Genomic DNA, 17,878 nt, shown 5'->3' on the forward strand with positions numbered 1-17,878 from the left:
GCTGCTGCAAACATGTGGTCACGTGGCCACCAAGATCACCTTGGACTCTAAAAAACCCATCCTCATTCGACAAGCAGGCCGAGAGATTCTGCCCTTTTCCATTTTCAGAGATCCTTGGACAGAGTGTTTCTCCCTTGAGTAACTCCTGAGAGCATTTACTCCTCCTGGCCGTCTTACAAGTTGTCCGTTGCCATTTCAATGATATCCTTAATGCTGCCACGTTCTACGTGCTCACTAAGTAATAATAATTGCTAATAATTAGTGAGTACTTACTCTACGATAGACATTGTTCTAGGTCATGCTTTGTGCTTTGTGCCATTTCACTGAATCATCTCGACAGTTCCGTGAGATTTCACAGTAGCCCTAATTTATAGATGTAGAAACTGAGGCAGGGAGAGATTTAGTCCTTTGGCCAACGTCCCATAGCTGGTGAGGTCAGAAACCCCAGGTAGCCCCGAACCTGTACTCTGAATGTGGACACAAAGATGTATGTATACCTATGGGGTATTGGAGGACTGAGCCCAGGTGATTCCGCAGGGTCCCTGAGGAAGCATCAGGAAGAACTCAGACAACCCTTTGTCCTAGGGGGCTGAACAACCGACCCCTAGCCCATTGGGGTAGATCGTCTCTCCCTTCCCTGCTCCCTCAGCTCCTTCCCAGATTCCACCCTGCCCCCAGCAGTGGCTTAAAGCACGTTGCACACATTAGCTTGTCCCCTGCTATTTGTCTTAGCTGGTGTTGGCCGAGACAGTACAGTTTAGACGTTTCCCCAAGGGCGGACAGTGGGTCAGCGAGAGTCGATAATGGATTCCAGCAGACTGGATACTGTTCAGATCTAATGCAAACCTGGCGTCCGCAGCCTCCTTCTGCCTTAGCAGCTGCGGGGAGTTGCCCCCCCAGGAAGGACTCTGGCCCCACGGTGACCTGCAGGGCCCAGCAGGCAGTGGTCACAGCTGACCTCCTGGCCCCTCTGCTCCCTACACACCCCTCAGGGACTAATAATGAGAAATGCTGGCCCCTCAGTCTCTCCAGGCGTCTTTCCTTGTCGTCATGCCCTCCAGGCCTGCAGGCTTGTGTAAATTCCTGAGGGCTGGGACTGTCTTTTTCTAAATCCCTGCTGTAGCCACTGTGCCTAGAATGGTGACGGCCCATAGCAGGTACACAGCACCCTGTTGAATGAAGCATTTGTGGTTCCTGTTCATACAGCCCCCGGGCCCCCGACTCTTCTCCCCATCTGCTTCCTGGATGTCATCTTTGGACGTTACGAATTTAACACGCCCGAAATTGAGGAAAGCTGCTTGTCTCACATCCCCCGCCTTAGCAAATGGCAACTTCCCCTTTGCAGCTGCCCAGGGCAAGCTCCTCAGAGCCTACGTGAACACCCTCTTTTTCCATGCCACGCCGATCCTGTCAGCTCTACATCTAGCTTAGATCAGGAATGCAATGGCATCTCCCCACCCCCCGGCTGCACTTCCCTACAATCTCCACGAGATTGTCTGAGCTTCCACCCCTTTCCCCATCAAAGAACATTCTAATGCTGCAGCCAGAGCTGTTCTAGAACGTAAGTTGGATCATGTCTTCCTGCAGTCACCCCCACCTTAGAGTGAAGGCCCAGGTTCTCCCCTGAGCCTGTGGGCCTGGCGCTTACCACCCCATTGCAGGTTTACTGTGATGCCTCGTGCACGCCAGGCGCCCACCCGATTCTACCTTTGTCTTGCTTCCCCAGATGTCTACTTGCTTCCCCATAGTCAGCTTCGCTCCCTTCCTCCCTTCTGGCCTCTGTTTACAAATCACTTTTGATGCTCTGAGGATCAGTGAATTGCCGTGTGAAAAGCATTTAGAGCAGTGCCCAGCTCAATAGTGGTTAGTTATGGCTGTGTTCTTATAATGGATCCTTGGGGCCTAATTCATAGCAGACCCGAAGGCTGGTGAATGGGCTGTGTGTCCATGGCCTGGCCCGGTGCCTGGCACCAAGTGGTAACTCCAACATTCGTGTCACTGAAGACATCGAGATGAACTGTGTGCGGTAGTGCACACCCTACCTGGTACAGGCCAGGAAAACTTTACAGTGGGAGGAAAAGATGAGAGCCCGTCATCCTTTCTGTGTCCTCTGGGGACTCAGTTTCCTGCCTGCCCCCACTGCCCTCGGGTGAAGTACCCCAGCCTGGTTCGCTTCCCTAGGGCTAACGCTTTCCTGGCTCCAAGCTCAGAGACATCAGGAAAGCCAGGGATATGGTTTCCTGGCAGGAATTGAGCTCCTGACCAGATTTCTGGGGTGGCTGGGGTGGGGGAAGAGGAGGGGGGAGATGGCTACCGTGGGATGGGGGCAGCTTCCCCTCAGAGGCAAACCCTTAGTGTTGGGGCCTACCACCTCACCTTTGGCGCCCAGGTCCTGCCCAGGCATTCTAGGAATTACTGCTGGTCAGGGAGGCGGGGTTGGGATCTTCCCTCTCTGCTGTCAGCTTCTGGCCTTTTCTTTCTCTGCCTCTCAGCTGGAAGCTTTCTCCCAGAGGAGTCTGAAGATAAAGGCCGTGGCCCCACTCTTTTGGTCTCTTTCCAGGGCAGAAAAACCTTGTTAATCCGTGCTCTATGCAGAGTAGTTCCTAATTTGAAGCAGCTGCTGTCCCCAAGCAAAACCACTCTGTTGGTGTCTCAGCATCCCTTCCTTCAGAGGTCTCCTCTGGTTAATTCTGCCTTGGTCCCTGAGGTTCAAAGGGAAGGGGAGACTGTTGTATCCGCCTCCCTGGGCCACCTTGCGAGAATGCCCCCGCAGCACTCAGAGGTGTACACCCAGTTTCAATGTAGGGTGGCTAGAGGGAGAGTATTTAGTGGCAAGCGGTTCTGCCTGTTTATGTTCCCTGCACCCCAGTATGTTGAAGAAACAAAAAGCATGGAAACTTGTTATGAATAACAATACAACAGGAAACTTTTTTTCTACTTGGAGGGGATGACCTAGCTGTCTGGCAGAGAATCCTCTCTGCTAATTATCAACACACGCGCTCTGTGCCTACGTAGCTTGCTTTTGAAGGATCTTGGTTCGGGTCATCTGGTTTATACAACATTATTATTTTGTGAATGGAAGCATCATGGCCCTGGTGAGTTTGGAGTCAGGGAGAGGTTTCCGCTCCAAATCCATCACGTACGTACTGAGTGCATTCACTTCACTTCTGGGAGCCTTCCTTTTAGCATCTATAAAATGGAAATGAGAATATCCACCTTGTAGGATTTCTGTGAGGACTAGAGCCATGTATGTACAAGAGCCCAGCACATAATAGGTGCTCAGTAAATGGGATCTGTTATTCATTGACCTGTGCGATAGCTATTTAGTGAGCAGCAAGTGTGGACCAGAGGGGGAAACAACACACACACAAACTCCTGCCCTTGTGGAGCTAACATTCTAGATGAGGAGCCAGACAAGAAACCAGAGAAACAAGTAAAATAGGTGACAAGTCGGGAGGGAGGGCAGGGAAGGCTTGCTGAATAGGTGCCATTTGAGCAAGAACCTGGTAGCCAGAGAGCTATTCGTGCAGATACTGAGTGACGTGCTCCATCCCTCTGGAGAAGCAGTGCCGGACCATGAAACGGCCTCGAGGGGAAGGCTCGCCCTTGATCATGGTCATCTTTGCATCTTTTGACGTGGGCTTTCCAACACGTGCCTCTCTGAACCCTATTGTCTGGCCTTCGCCCCTTCATTTCTAAGCCTTATTGACCAAATGTATCACCCTCCACAAGATCAGCTGTGTCTTCAAGGAGTTTGCCTGAAGAATGGAATTAATTGGACCAAACGTTATTTTTAAATGTTCTAGGGAAAGGATGAATATGTGCCACTGTGGGGCTGCCAGGTTTTCGTGTGGAGTACTTGGGGCAACATGCAGCCGAAACGGGAGAGCAGAGGGTTGGGGAGGGTGGGACAGAATCACTGCCAGTGTCTGAAACGAGGACAGTTTTTACCTTTGACAGTGGAGGCAGCAGGCAAAACACAGGACAGTCCTTCTTCCCCACCCCTTGCCATGGCCAGCTCCTTCTCATCATTCAGCTCTCAGCACAAATGTCACCTCCTCAGGGAAGTCCTCCCTGACCAGCCCACTGAATTACCTTCATAGACCTGTCACCACCTGAAGTTATCTTATTTAAGTATTCTTGGGTTTGTGGTTCTTTTTCTCCTTTAGAATAAAAATGCCAGGACAGCAAAAAACTTGTTTCCCAAGAACCTAGAAAAGAAGATGGCACATAATAACTACTTATTGTTTATTTGTTAAATGGATGGATGAAAGCCCCCACCATCACCACCAGTGTTTCTCAACTGCCCCATTAGGTTGTGACATCAGTTTAGTGGCCCACAGCTAGCATTTTGAAAAATGAGATAGAATTAAAAATCTCAGCACACATTACACATGGTAAGGGTAAGTATTCTTTTAAGAAATACATCTACATGTGAATATATATATATATTCCATATATATGGAATGACACACTTTATTTTTCACTGCAGGGTAGTCAGAAAAGTTTGAAACTCAACAGTGAATTCTAAGTTTTCTCAGGCTCGGTCTTCCAAAGCGACATTGTTCCCTTAGAGAGTGTAAACCTAGTTGCATGAAGTTTACATTTGAGGGCCCCAAAGCAGAACTTTAAGAAAAGATTCCATTGTTTCCTATTAATTGAAAAAAAAAAAAAAAAGAATAACTTTCCACTGTAGAGGGGACCCAATCTCCTAAATCTCCAGTGCCATGCATGAAGTTCTTGAATACTCACATACAAATACACAAAAGCACACACAGATAGGCACATAAAAACTCATAACCCACCAACACAGAAGCACACATGGACACATCCACACTGTACACGTGCACACACAAACACACATGCACACACTGTAATACTCACTGATGTGTATCTATACATACAAACACACATGTATACATAGACACACAGATACAGCCACAATCACACACACTAACACATACATGTATATATACGGACACACGTTTGCACAGTAAACAGACACATATGTTTACCCAAGAACATCCTTGTTTTTTCCATTTCATGTCACAGCCTCCGCCCTGGAGAGACTCCTGGGCCATTTTCGGATCTGCACACTGGCCGGCCAGCCATCGCAGCACAGACTGTCTTCTCATCAGCGTCAGCAGGCTTTGCAGTTAGGCAGACTTGGGTTCGAATTTCCATGGCTTGGCGGAGTGACCTCAGTCAGATTACTGTATTTCACGGAGGCTGACCTGGGCCCTGGGAACGATCAAGGTCACGTCTGCCTCACAGGGTTGGGCGGCTATAGGCATGAGGTGTGGGCGTGCGTGATGTACTCGTCAGCTGTCCCAGCAGGAGCGTCAGATCCACTATGCCTCTCCCTCGCTTAGTGACAAGGACTGGTTCCCTAGCCCTGGGTACCTCTTATGTGAAATGGGGTTATCACATCTCTTGTAGGATCCTTGTGAGGAAAAACAGAGGCCGGCAGGAGCAGGGCCAGACAATAGCTAGCAAGATGAGAGGTGCTCCGTGCTTGTCACATGCTCTGTCCCCCGAGACTGTGTCTTCCCTTGTGTCCCCTCTCCTAGCTCGTACCACCCCTGCTGTCTTCACCGTCTCTGGGACCACACAGAAGGCAGGCTGAGCACTCCCTGGGAAACCACTCTCTCGGCCATTTAGCGATATCCCTTTGAAATGACGTCTGTGATTTCTTGGATGGATCCACTTGCTCCTGTGTTATAAAGATCCATCACCCTCGCCCCCCATGTCCAGAAGGCTCTGGTGTAATGATCCCATGTTACCTGCGGAAAAGACTATGTCATTTTCACCTTCATCGTTTCATGGCATCTGGCTTTAAGGAGAAGAGATGACAGGAGTGGTGAATGCAGGGAAAGAGAGAGGTCACCAGGGCAGGCAGTCAGGGTCAGCGGTCCTGTGTCCAAGGGCAAAGCCTGTCCAAATAGGGTGCCCGGGATAAGGAGGAATAAAGCAACCGAGACACCTTTTCTGCTTTACATTTTGCTTCCAGAAAAATACAAAGCAGCAGATGTCAGTGACAAAGAAACTGAAAAACAAAGAAACGCATAAAACTTAACCAGAAAGCCACAGAGTTTGCCTGCCATCTGGTGCTGCCTCCTGGCCCGCCTGAGCAGTTGTCCACATGTGGGAGACTCGTACGCTGCTCTGCTCACACAACCTGTGGGCTCGGGGGCCCTCTCTCTCTCTTCTCTGCTTCCCTCTGTCGTCAGCCAGCAAATAAATGTTTATGGAAGCTCTGATGTGTGCCAGGCACGTGCCAGCCAGCCTTGGGGACAGGAAAGCAAAGGGAGCAGACACAGCTCTCACAGAGGTTGTCATCTGGTGGAAGGACAGACATTATCCACATCACAACACCTACCACAGCCTGGCGTGCTGTCACGTGGGTGCGCTGGGTGATTTGTCTCACTGCCACCCAGCTCAGGGCAAGCCAGGGAGGGTGAGTGAATTAGTTCAAATGAAATGTTGAACTGGGGACATCTCATTTAATCCTTACCACTTCCCTCTGAGGTAGGGACTAGTGTGGCCTGCAAACAACCCAGGACTAGGCAGTGACAGAGCCGGGATGTCCGGTCAACAACTATGGTTTTTAATTTAGAAGCCAGACACAGAGAACCGTAGATTGCATGCTTCTGTTTCTATGAAACGTCCAGGATCAGCAAATCCATAGAGGCAGAAAGTAGATTAATGACTGCTTAGTGCTGGGGGACGGGGATGGGGCGTGGTAGCTACGGAGGGGGTGATAGGTACACATTTTGTTTGTTTTTTTTGAGGTTGTGAAAATGTTCTTAATTGTGACGATGGATGACCAACTCTGTGAATAGACTGAAAACCATTGAATAATACACTTTAAATGGGTGACTTGTATGGCACATGAATTATAGCTCAAGAAAGCTGGTCTAAAATTTTTCATTTTCAGTTGAGTCCTCTTATCCCTCTCTCTCAGCCAGCCTGTCCTCACAGCTGCAGAACAGCTTCCTCTCTCTCTCTCTCTCTCTCTCTCTCTCTCTCTCTCTCTCTGCCTTCAGCTTTTAAGTGAGGAGGGCGGGAGGAACAGGAAAGATGCAAGAAAATTCTGGCGCAGATGACAGTCTTGAGTTGGTGTTGGCTCTCCCTAGACCAGGCAGAGGCCTCCAGCGGCTCTTTCTTTCATGGCACTTTCCGGGGTTCTTAGCGATTCCCAGTCCCTGGGGATCTCTGGCCTTCAGTTTCCTTGATGAGACTCTATTCCAGCTTGTCGCTGCCCCCTCCTTCCTCAACTCCTGCAACCCTGAGGTCTGGGAATCCCATTGTTACCCTGCAAGCAGCCCCTCGTGGACAGGCCCAAGGATGACCCTTGCCAGCCTTCTCTCAAGCGAGGCCCCCGTCTAACGCCCCCAGAAACCACCTCCATTTCTTCCCTGATAAGGCCTGAGAAGTGGGCTACCTTCCAGCTCAGCAAACATTCTTACATTTTGTCAAAGCTGCTCATGAGTTGCAGACTTGAGCCTCTGACAGTGGGTAAATATGACCCCTCAAATGGTAGGAGGCACGTATATTCAATTCTTTGCTGATTTCAAAGCCCCCCTCTCTCAATTTAAAATGAAAGGGAGACCTCCCAGCCTCTCCCTTGGGTGTGTGGCAGGTGGGATTTATGGCTATTCAACAACTTTCTCCAGTAAACCTCTCTAAAACCTAAAACCCCATCCTCTCTGTATTGACGTGGGCAAGGTTGAATGGGACTGTGGGTCAGGGGTAAGAGTCAGGTACCTCGGTTCCTAGGATCCCCCTTGCAAAGTCTGCCTGTAGTCCAGCACCAGCTTTGAATCAAGCCTCCTAATGTAGAATATAATGCAGCTTGGTGCTTCTGCAGAAACTTCCATTTTAATATCCTAATACAATTATAACATATTTGGGGGGAGGTCAGATTCTCACATCTTCCTTGGAACAGCTGTGTCGTGTTTAGTAAAACTATGTTCATGCCAGGATGGGCTTGTCTACTAAATGCATTTCCTGAGATGCCCCGTTAAGGTTTTTCAAAGATAACCCTTTCAAAATGGTGCCGGAAGTGTCCAGATGGGTTTGATTTGTTTTCCACTAGCTTACAGATGAGCTTCCTTTTGTAGGAGGTCCTGGTATTTTCTTGACCCACCCCAGACACCAATTGAATAGATCATCTATCCAAATAAATAACAAGTGTTTTAAAAAAAAAAATAGTAAAGAAAGTTGACGTTGCAGAGTTCCCCTAGGGTTTTGATCTGTTTGCTGACACATTTATCCTGAAGCCTCTGGCGGGGATGTCACAAAAAAGTGGTAGAAAGGAACATTTAGAAATCATCCTCCCTTTTCTTCCTCTGTGAATAAAAAGCCAGGCTCATTTAAAAAAAAAATGCTCTTCGTGTTGATTTTCCATTAATCTTGGGAAGGACCCAAGGACAACGTCAGCCAATTTCTAATGGAATCCAAATTTGGGGGGTGGCGGTTGGGGAACGAGAGGTTAATTCTCTGCTCAGCCATGTGCAGTGTCATTTTTAAGCAGTGCCTCCGGGGTGAATTAAATGGGACGTCAGAGGACAAAGTCAAGTTGGCAGCCAGACTCTTTGAAGATGAGGGATGGATGGTTTTGGAAACTTTTAAAAAAATGAAACAACTTTGAAAGGACATAACTGAAACCGGACCTTGACGAATCTTGCTTCCTCATTCATGTTAAGCTCAGTATCTTCTTACAAGTTTGCCCTGTCTCACTCCAACAAGGAAAAATGAGAAGCCACCATAGACAGAAAAATCTACCTTGAGGCTTCAGCGTGGTCCACCACGTGCTTTCTCTGACTCCCCAAAATTATCTTTATGGGAGGGGCAGGGTGGTGGGCACCAGCATAGGTAAGAAAGGAATAGTCTCAGGAAAAGCTGAGTCTCCTTGGAAATGTGTTGACTGGGCAAGAGCAAAGTAAGGTTGGGCTGGGTGGGGTCAGAAATGAGTTGTTCGGATGGAAAAGTCACACACAGCCACCATTTCCCAAGCACTCACTATGTATAAAGACACTGTGTGGGCATTTTGTAAATTGTGTCATTTGGTTTCTTATGAGGTGGATACTATTAGTATTACTCTCATTTTACCCCTGAGGAAACTGAGGCACAGAGAAGTACAATCCCCCCCCCCCCCCCGCCCCCGCCAGGTCCACGACCAGCTGCAGGTAAAACCAGGATTCGGAATTCAGAATGCCTCTTTCACTCCCCATCTTCCCTGGTGAGGTGAGAAGCAAAAGGGACAGATGATTCCTGTGATTGTACATTTATTGTGTGCCTGACATAAGCTCCTCACAGTGACCTCACCTCTTCACCCCACTCTTGCTTTGCCGATGAGGAAATTAGGACCAGAGAGGTTGGGTAACATGTCCAAAGTCACACAACTGGAAGGTAGTGGAGCCGGGATGAAAATTCAGCAGCTTTCTGCCGGAGCCTGAGGAAAGCATTTGGTGAGAAGGCAGCTGGGCAAGGCGACACTCATCAGCTCTTACCCCTCAGAACTACCAGCCAAGAGGGATCCCGGCCAGCCTCTCTCCCTGCACTGTCCTTCTGACACTGCATGTAAACTCTTACAGCAGACGTCATCACTCTTTGAACCTCCCCCCTTCTCCTCACCAGTGTGAATGTGTGTGTGTCTCCTGGGCTGAATGGATGGAGGCCATTTCTTCCAATGTATGTGGTGATGCCAAGCTGAGCTCTGAGCAGCGTGGCTCCATACTTCTCATTGGCCCTGACCCACGCCTCTTAACGCCTTCCCTTATAAGGCAGGGAGCAGGGGGATTGTTATTTCAGGGGACAGTCTTCTATTGTTCCGTGCAAGCTTGCCACGACCCCCTTCCTACCTCCCCCTGTAGGACCCCAAGATAAATAAGAAAACGCACTCAGTAAAGGACTCCAGCTCTTCATTCCGGTGGCGGGTCTGTGAGGACACCCGGCTCCTGAGGTTCTCTTGGTAGCTGCGGAGGACAAATCATGCCTTGTCAACCAGCCTGGGAGCTCAGCCTCTTCAAACACAGGCCAGGCTGTGGTTAGTTCCACCCAGGTCCTCCCCAGAATGCCAGAGGTATTCCAGGACATGGCTAAGCGGCATTTACTCTGCTTGTGGATTCGACATGGCCTGACTTTCTGTAACACTCTTTACCCAAGACGAGACAGTGGGTGCATGCATGTCTGTGAGATGGAGCCCTCCCAGAGGGAAGTTGGCAGAGTCAAGACAGCATGCTGTGAGTGGGGCCGTTTACCTGGCTTTGCCCACTCTGAGCACTGCAAGTACACCTAGCACACCCCAGCGGGAGCCATCTGTTCCAGGTGTATGTAGCATCCACACTCTGTACGGTTTATTCTACAACGGTTTTTAATGGCAAGTAAAGGGCATGTGACAGGTGCTGACGCCTGGCTCTGTGCCCTTCTCCCCAGGGAGCCCCGCAGGCAAAGACGCTGCCCTGGACCAGGCCTCTGTTTGTGCCATGAGGCCGATTCCCTGAGGACCACTCGCACTGGGGTTTGTTTCCAGATTCTAGGCCTTGGGTCCTCCCCACCCTTTGCGGCTGAAGCCGGGCTTTCTCACTGCAGCAGCTGCTAACAGGTTTCCTCCTGCTGCCGTGCCGTGCCGTGCCTGTGCCTGAGCAGAGGCTGCCCAGAGAAACCAGCTGGAGCCGCAGGCAAGGCTCAGGCATGGAGACCTTTGTGTTCCCGCTCGCCCTGTGTGTTCCTTCTGACAGTGGGTTCTCTTTGGGGTCAGGACGCCATGCTGTTTGGAGACACGGGGCTGTTTCCAAGTCTCCCCCATCTGTCACGTGCCATCACGGTGCTTGGCGGGCACCATCATGATGTCCTGCTTTTCCCCAAGCACACGGCTTGGAGCTTTGTGATTGGATCATCTCAAGTTCATTACCGTGGGATTGTGCACACACGTGGATGTTTAGATGAAAGGTCAAGGCGCGTGAAGGAGCACAGGGAGAGGCCCAGGGAGGGGAGCAACCCAAGTCCCCATCGCTGAGGCACTCACCCTTTTGGGGGACTTCCTGCTTCCTCTGTAGATGGTGAGTAGGCTGAGGCACTGAGGGAAAAGGCCCCAGCATGGGAGGTTGCACAGCCAAGTGCAAAGCCTCACCTGCTCCCAGGTAACCCTGGGGCCTTGGGTAGTTTCACCCAGTGCACGCTGGGACCATTCCCCTACCTTTGCTCTCTGTCCAGACTGCACTGAGGTCAGAGGGACTGATGGATGGTAATGGGCTTTAGACTCTATAAGGTGCCTGATGAACGTCAGGAATCGGGTTTGCTTTGATGGTGATGGTGATAATGCTGATGGTGGTGACGATGACGATGAGCTCTGCCAGACCCGACCTCTGTCACATTTGATCCCGCCACAGCCGCCTAAGGCTCCTCTTCTAAATGAGCTTTGTGGTGGTGGGGAGCCCTACAAGGTGTACATATAGTATGTATTATAGCGTACACATCAGATACAGCGTCGTGTGGTGATTAAAAGACTGCCTGAGTTCCAAGTCTGGGTCCACTAGTACCCAGTTCTGTAACCTTGGGTACTAAAACTCTCTGTGCCTCAGTTTCCTCATCTGTGAAATGGGGGTGATAGCAGTACCTTTCTCATGGAATCCTCAGTTTCAAAGACCATGGGCTGGAATTCGAGGCTTAATGTTCAAATCCTGGCCTAGAAGCAATGCTGTGGAAAGAGCACCATCCTGAGTCCTGGGTCCAAATCCTGTCCAGGCCCTTGACTTGCCAGGAGTTTGTGGGCAAGTCTGGTCCCTCTGGGAGTCTTAGATCCTCATCTGTGAAATGGAGACTGTAACAGCTGCTCCTCTGAGCCATTGTGATGGGTTCAATAAGACGGTGTGACATAGTCACAGCTCACACTGAGACCATGGTCATTAGGTACCAGCCGCCAAGCAAAACACTTCATAGCTCTCCCTGACCCCATCGCGCAGGGACTATTACTGTTCCGTGCTTTATAGATGTGGACACACAGGCCCCGAGAGGTTGAGGAGCGTGCGAAAGGTGCCGATGGAAGGAAGGAATCCAGGCGAGGGATGCTGCCGTCCCCTCCGGCTCCCCCAGAGGCCTCCATGTACTCACCGCCTGCCCGCTCTCACCTAGGCTCCCGTGGCTCATCGCCCCTCCCCCCAACAGGAAGCCTTGCCATCTCACTGCCCCGTCCTCTCAGGGGTGAGCGGGTCTGGGATTGTAGATGCTGCTGGAATAATGAGCTCATATGTGCTGTGCCCGGCTCTCGTCGAATGGGCATCCCCCTATGAGTCTCGATGAACTTACCCAACGTATAGCAATGTTGGACCAGCGTGTCAAAAGACAGCCTTGTGCACACTGAGAATGAACAGTCAAGAAAGACCGGTTGACTGTGGGCAGGCTCGGCCCTGCCTGGGTCTAGGCATGGGGTCCCTGCCAAGCCCAAGAGAAGTGCAGCCCCAGCCCTGGGCTCCGATGGGTCTGGTGGTGCTTGTTTTGTACTGCGGGTGCCAAGGGCTCTGTGACCCTATTTAGCATTTACTTTCACATACACCCTCTCAAAATCAGTCCCCAGAGCCTCATCACTGACATTTACTTTAAACGGGCACTTGCCATCCTCTAGGCCAGAGGGATATCTTGGGGGCCACAGTCACACCTACATCTTCTCTGGGGTTGTCCCCCTTCCCTGTCATTTTGGTGCAGCCTAGAAGAGTACCTAAAGGACGGCCTGGGCCCCAAATCTGATCCACCTCCAGCCAGCTCTGTGACCTTGGCCATGTCACCCAAACACTCTGTGCTTCAATGCCCTCATCTGTAAAATGGGAACGATCACTGGTGCCCCAGTACCTCCCTCAAGAGTGCTTGTGAGGACGAAATGAGTTAGCGTGTAAAGGGCCGGCCCAACGCCATGCCCGTCGTAAGCACCATAAGCACAGTACGTTAAAATGTTTCTCTTATCATGCTCCCTACATACCTGTTGGACAGCAGCGTCTACGCTCGTCTCTGAGCGCCATGAGGGCAGGGGTCTTTCTGTCCCGTTCACTGCTATGTCCCCAGTACCTAGTGCTGCATCTGACACATGACAAGTTCTCAGAAAATATTTGCTGAAAGGGTGAGTGAATAAATGGAAACACCACTGCTCCAAACATGATGGGGGGTGGGGGGGTGTCTCTCTATGCCTCTGAGCCCTTTAGGGGTTCATAGGGTCCAGAAGTTATCTTAGAAGGAAACATCTGGGACACCATTAGTTTCCTGGTGCTGCTGTAACAAATTACTACAAATGTAGTGGCTTAAAACAACACAAATTTATATCTTACAATCCTGGAGAGCAGAAGTCTGACGTGGGTCTCACTTGGCTCAAGTCAAGGGGATTTTAGCTTTTAGGGGCCACGGAATTCCTTGGCTCGTGACCCCCTGCCATCTTCAGAGCCACAATGGCCCAGTCATGCCTTTTTCACATACATCACCCCAGTATTGACTCTGATATTGACTCTTACCCCTTCCCTCATTTAAAGGACCCTTGTCATTATCCAGGCTAATCTGTTTATCTCACAGTCAGATGGTTAGCGATTTTAATTCCATCTGCTACCTTAATTCCTTCCCCCTTTGCCAAGTTACAAAACATATTCACAGGTTCTGGGGATTAGGACGCTGACATCTTTGGGGACCATCATTCTGCCTCCCATAGGGACTTTCAGTTGTTCAGGCAGGTGGGAAAGCTAACGCAGAAACTCAATATTTAACTGCCCCAAACCGGAGGGTGAAGGTCTTAGAACCAGTACCTGTTTCATGGTCGTGCTTCCTGAAATGCACGGCTCCAATGCTGTGGCGAATCTCTGGAGCCAGTAAAAGGCAGCAGTGAAACCAGCCTTCATAAAATATAATAGTCAGAAGCAGAATCAGGAAACGTCCATGGAGTCCCTCCCACGTGCCAGCATTAGCTGCATTCAAGCAGTATTCCTACGAGTCAGGGACAGTCCTAAGTGAGCGTTGCTATGTGATAGGCACTTTCCCAGGCACCGGCTGCCATCCCCTCACTGAATTCTCCTGACAGCCCTTTGAAGTTGTCATCCCCATTTGACAGATGAGGCAATCTTGGCACAGAGAGGTTTAGTGACTTGCCCAAGGCCACACAGCCCATCACTGGCAGAACTGCGCTTTGGCTCCTCCTTTATTTTAAGTATCCTTAACAATGAAGAGTTACCGAGTGGCCAGTAGACCCAGATGTGTGACACAGAGCATGAGCTGGCTGAAGAAATGGCAGGTCCAAGGAGGTGCTCAGGGACGGGATGGCCGGGCCTGAGGTCCAACTCCTCCAGAAACGTCATGAATCACAGGGCCCAGGCCACCTCCTCCCGAGCGGTCGTGGTCACAGATTCCTTTACCTTGCACCCAGTTCCTGAAGTAAAAGGTTTAGGAATTGGTCCCTGCTCCAGAGCCTCTGGGAATCCAGCCCTCTCTCCAGACCTTCTAGGCTCTTCCACACTTCTGGGCCTGAGGCTGTGGTTTTGCAAACATGTTGCTTTTTGTAAACTGAGTGAATGGACTTCTCTGGTCCCATGAACGTTGCTGGAGGCACCCAGGGTCCAGGAAACACGCTTCCTCTTGAAGCACGCCCGCCGAGCAGGTAGGATGGCATCACAACATGGTGGCCCCCATTTCTCTGTGTGCCAAGCATTGTACCCAAACCATCTGATTTTATCCTCCCAGCAATCCCAGGTGGTGGGGACCATGACTTTCCCCTTTTCTCAGATAAGGAAGACAGAACCAAGGAACGTTGCATAAACTTGTCCATGCCTCACAGTACTAAGGGCAGAGCCCAGATTCACAATGTCAAACTAGGACAAACGCTTGACCCAAGTTTCTGGGGTCTTGGGCAGTTGTCATTGCCTTGTTTGGGGGATGTATGTTGCCTTTGGTTCAGTGCCCCACTTGCCTCCTGAGGGCTGCCATTCAGCCTTCCCGTGCAGACCTTTGTCCTACAGGCCCCTCACCAGGCAGGACACCAGGCAGGGTCTGAGCTGCAGCCACATTCACCCCATAGACAGGGCAAGTCCCCCCAGGGTCTCCCTAGGGCCACAGCCATCTACTACTGTTCCCCCTGAAGATGAACTGTCACAGCTACTAATCTCAAATAGTATGAAATACTGGGGTCTCAGCCAAGGCTGAGCGAAGCTGACACATGCTTGGCCTTTGACGGAGGAGAACACTGCAGGCTTTTCTCCACTTCCCTTTTCATTTGCTCTTCATTTAAAAAAGAAAAAAGAAAATTGGAGAGGATCAGTGAGTAGAAATCTAATTTGGAAAAACAGAACAAGTCACACAAACAGGAAGTGTGGGGTGCTGTTAGCTGGTCAGATGCTGTTCTGGGGCTTTTTCAAATGACAGCATGTATTCTAGAGTATTCTAGACCAGTGTGCATCTCCTCTGCCTGCCTTCACGAGCCTAGGTTCTTGGGCTTAGCCTTCTGGGGGGTCAGGGGAGCAGGGCTGGACGTGTTAATGCACCTCGGGGGTCCTCAACCACCCTTGGTTCCTTGGTCTATTCATGTTTTTCTTGGGAAATGTTTGCTTGCAAAAATGTTTGCTTGTCCGGCTAAAACAGAAGGGGAATTTATTGGAAAGGCAAACCCTAGGGCAGGAAAGGGCATTTGGGTTTATGCCTGGCCCCCACCCCCACCCCCACCCGTGGAGCCTCAAGGAGTCAAAGATGAGTGTGACTATCCAGTGCTCTCTCCAGCCCTCGAGTCTCCACTACTTATTTCTGTCTGCATCTCTCTCTCTGTTTCACACACATACACATACACGTACACGTGCACACATACGTATGTAGACACCTCAATGGTGCCTTCAGCCTAGAGCCCTCATTTCCATGTGGGTCGCGTGCCCACCCGTGGCTCACCCTGTTCCTTTCATCTTCAGGGCCGTGTTCACGGGAAAGAGACTATGATCGGTCCCTCTCTCTGTGCCTCAGTTCCCGTAAAAATAGGAATACGAATAATGCCCATATCTAGAATTTCTGTGAAGGTGAAACGAGTTAGCGTTGCTTAATTCGTTTCAACTCAAACGAGTGTAACGCTGGGCCTTTTCCATGATTAGTGCTTAAAGTGATGGTTATTACTGCTGTCTTTTCTGTTACTCAATGATCCTTAGATTAAAGAGTCATGGGATCAAATGTTTTCAAATCTACCTCAAAGAGAAAACAACCAGCACAGAAAAAAAGTTTGTTTCTCCTGAAGAACTAATATAACTACTTCATAATAAGCAAGCTCTTTGTAAGATATTTCATAATTTTCAAAGCACTGACACATATACATCTCATTTGATTCTCCTAATATTCTGAGGTATTAAAAAGACTGTTTAATAACTGAGGAATTGAGTGGTTAAAGTATTGCCTGAGGTCACACGGTCTGCAAGTGACAGAGCCTAAACTCACATCCTAGTCTCCACATCCTGTGTGTTTTCAACTTCATCAGAGGTATAAGGATTCATAACCCATCATATTTCCCTTTATACATTGGCTGCTGGGAAGCTCAAGCTGAGTATGATGCCCAAACTCATATTACAGTATATATCTTATTCTGTAATCAACTGCATGCCTTCCCAACACATTCAAAAGTGGTGAGGAGGACTTTTAATTCTAAAACGCCATGGTTTCTCTTTGTGGAAAAGGACAGGCTCTCGAAGACGCAGCCTGGAACCCCTGCCTTCCTGCAATCTGGATCTCTTTTCCAGCTTCAATGTTAGGAGACTTTGCTGATCTCTTTCCAAAGAAAGAGGGTCCCTCCCTCCTCCACAGACCATCTCGCTGCTTCTCTCTGATATCTAGGGGGCTTTTTCTCAAGGGCAGTGAAACAGTGTCAGAAGTTAGCCAAGACCTTTCTGAGGCTGAGATGGGGATAGCATCTTCTCAGAATGCTAATCAATGTCAGCCCCCTAAGCGCTTTCAACTCGCCACTGACAAACCCAGGTGTATTACAGAAGGGTTGATGTGTGTCTGGGCGGAGACTAATGACTCTTGGTCTTTGTCCCTCAGTTCTCAGGGGAATGGCGCTGGGGTGCCCAGGCAGACTCTTGTGGGGGCAGAGCTCTCACCACAAGTTTCCAATTCCTTCCAGAGCTCCCCTTCCCCCAGATAGGAGCCAGACACACGTAGCCTGAGTCCCGACTCACCCTGTGCAACCTCCCTGAGCCTCAGTTTCCTTACCTGTGTAATGTGAGGGTCGGCGCACCTCCCGCAGGAGCTGTGGTAGCAGCGGCAGCAGCCAGCAGTGTTACTAGCAGTGGTAACAAGAGTCGTTGACACACATTGAGGACTTTATGGTGTGATAATAAGCGCTAATGCTTACTGACTGCTTGTGATATCCCAAATGCTGTGATAAGCACTTTGTTTTATCTCATTAATGTCTCACAGTAGCTAGTGAGAAAACAGAAAGGTGGACAATTTGCCCAGAATCACACAGCACGTACTCGGCAGAGGCAGGACCCAAGGTGGAATGGAAAGCACTGGCTCAGACCACAGTGTGCTGTGGGTGCTCAGGCAGCGTCGTTTCCCGTCCTTTCCCCAGGGACGGTGAGGTCAGCATCTGTCCTTCCTGTGGGGTAACACTCACAGCAGGCGGTCAGTGCTTCCGTGACCCTCTTCCATCCTCTGCCCCTCATTTTTCCCTTCTGTAAAAACCCAGACTTAGAACATCACAGCCCGCGTGAGGGACTGACTGGTTTTGAGACTGGAGGCGACTGGTGACCTCCACTCACACTGTACACTGGGGTCTTTTCTCTCTGAGGGACCCAGTTTATAGTTGTGTGAGACATATGAGCTTTGTTTAAAAACCCAAAGTTGATGGTGAATGAAATGCTCGTCTCCAGCCAAC

The 17,878-nt window shown here is 50.0% G+C and overlaps 1 protein-coding gene and 1 long non-coding RNA gene across 3 annotated transcripts in view; one reads left to right on the top strand and one right to left on the bottom strand.

Annotated features, from left to right (window-relative positions):
* The window catches only part of CHST11 (carbohydrate sulfotransferase 11), a 254,568-nt gene that overhangs the window by 202,630 nt on the left and 34,060 nt on the right, over nt 1-17,878 (top strand). The window lies entirely within an intron of this gene.
* Nucleotides 9,308-11,929, bottom strand: LOC141568837 (uncharacterized). Its single transcript, XR_012492056.1, has 3 exons — nt 11,624-11,929; nt 9,906-9,980; nt 9,308-9,457 (listed from the first exon to the last, which is right to left on the bottom strand). It is a non-coding gene; the product is annotated as an uncharacterized LOC141568837 (long non-coding RNA).

This window comes from Rhinolophus sinicus, linkage group LG02 (assembly GCF_036562045.2).
Source record: "Rhinolophus sinicus isolate RSC01 linkage group LG02, ASM3656204v1, whole genome shotgun sequence".
Lineage (NCBI taxonomy): Eukaryota > Metazoa > Chordata > Mammalia > Chiroptera > Rhinolophidae > Rhinolophus > Rhinolophus sinicus.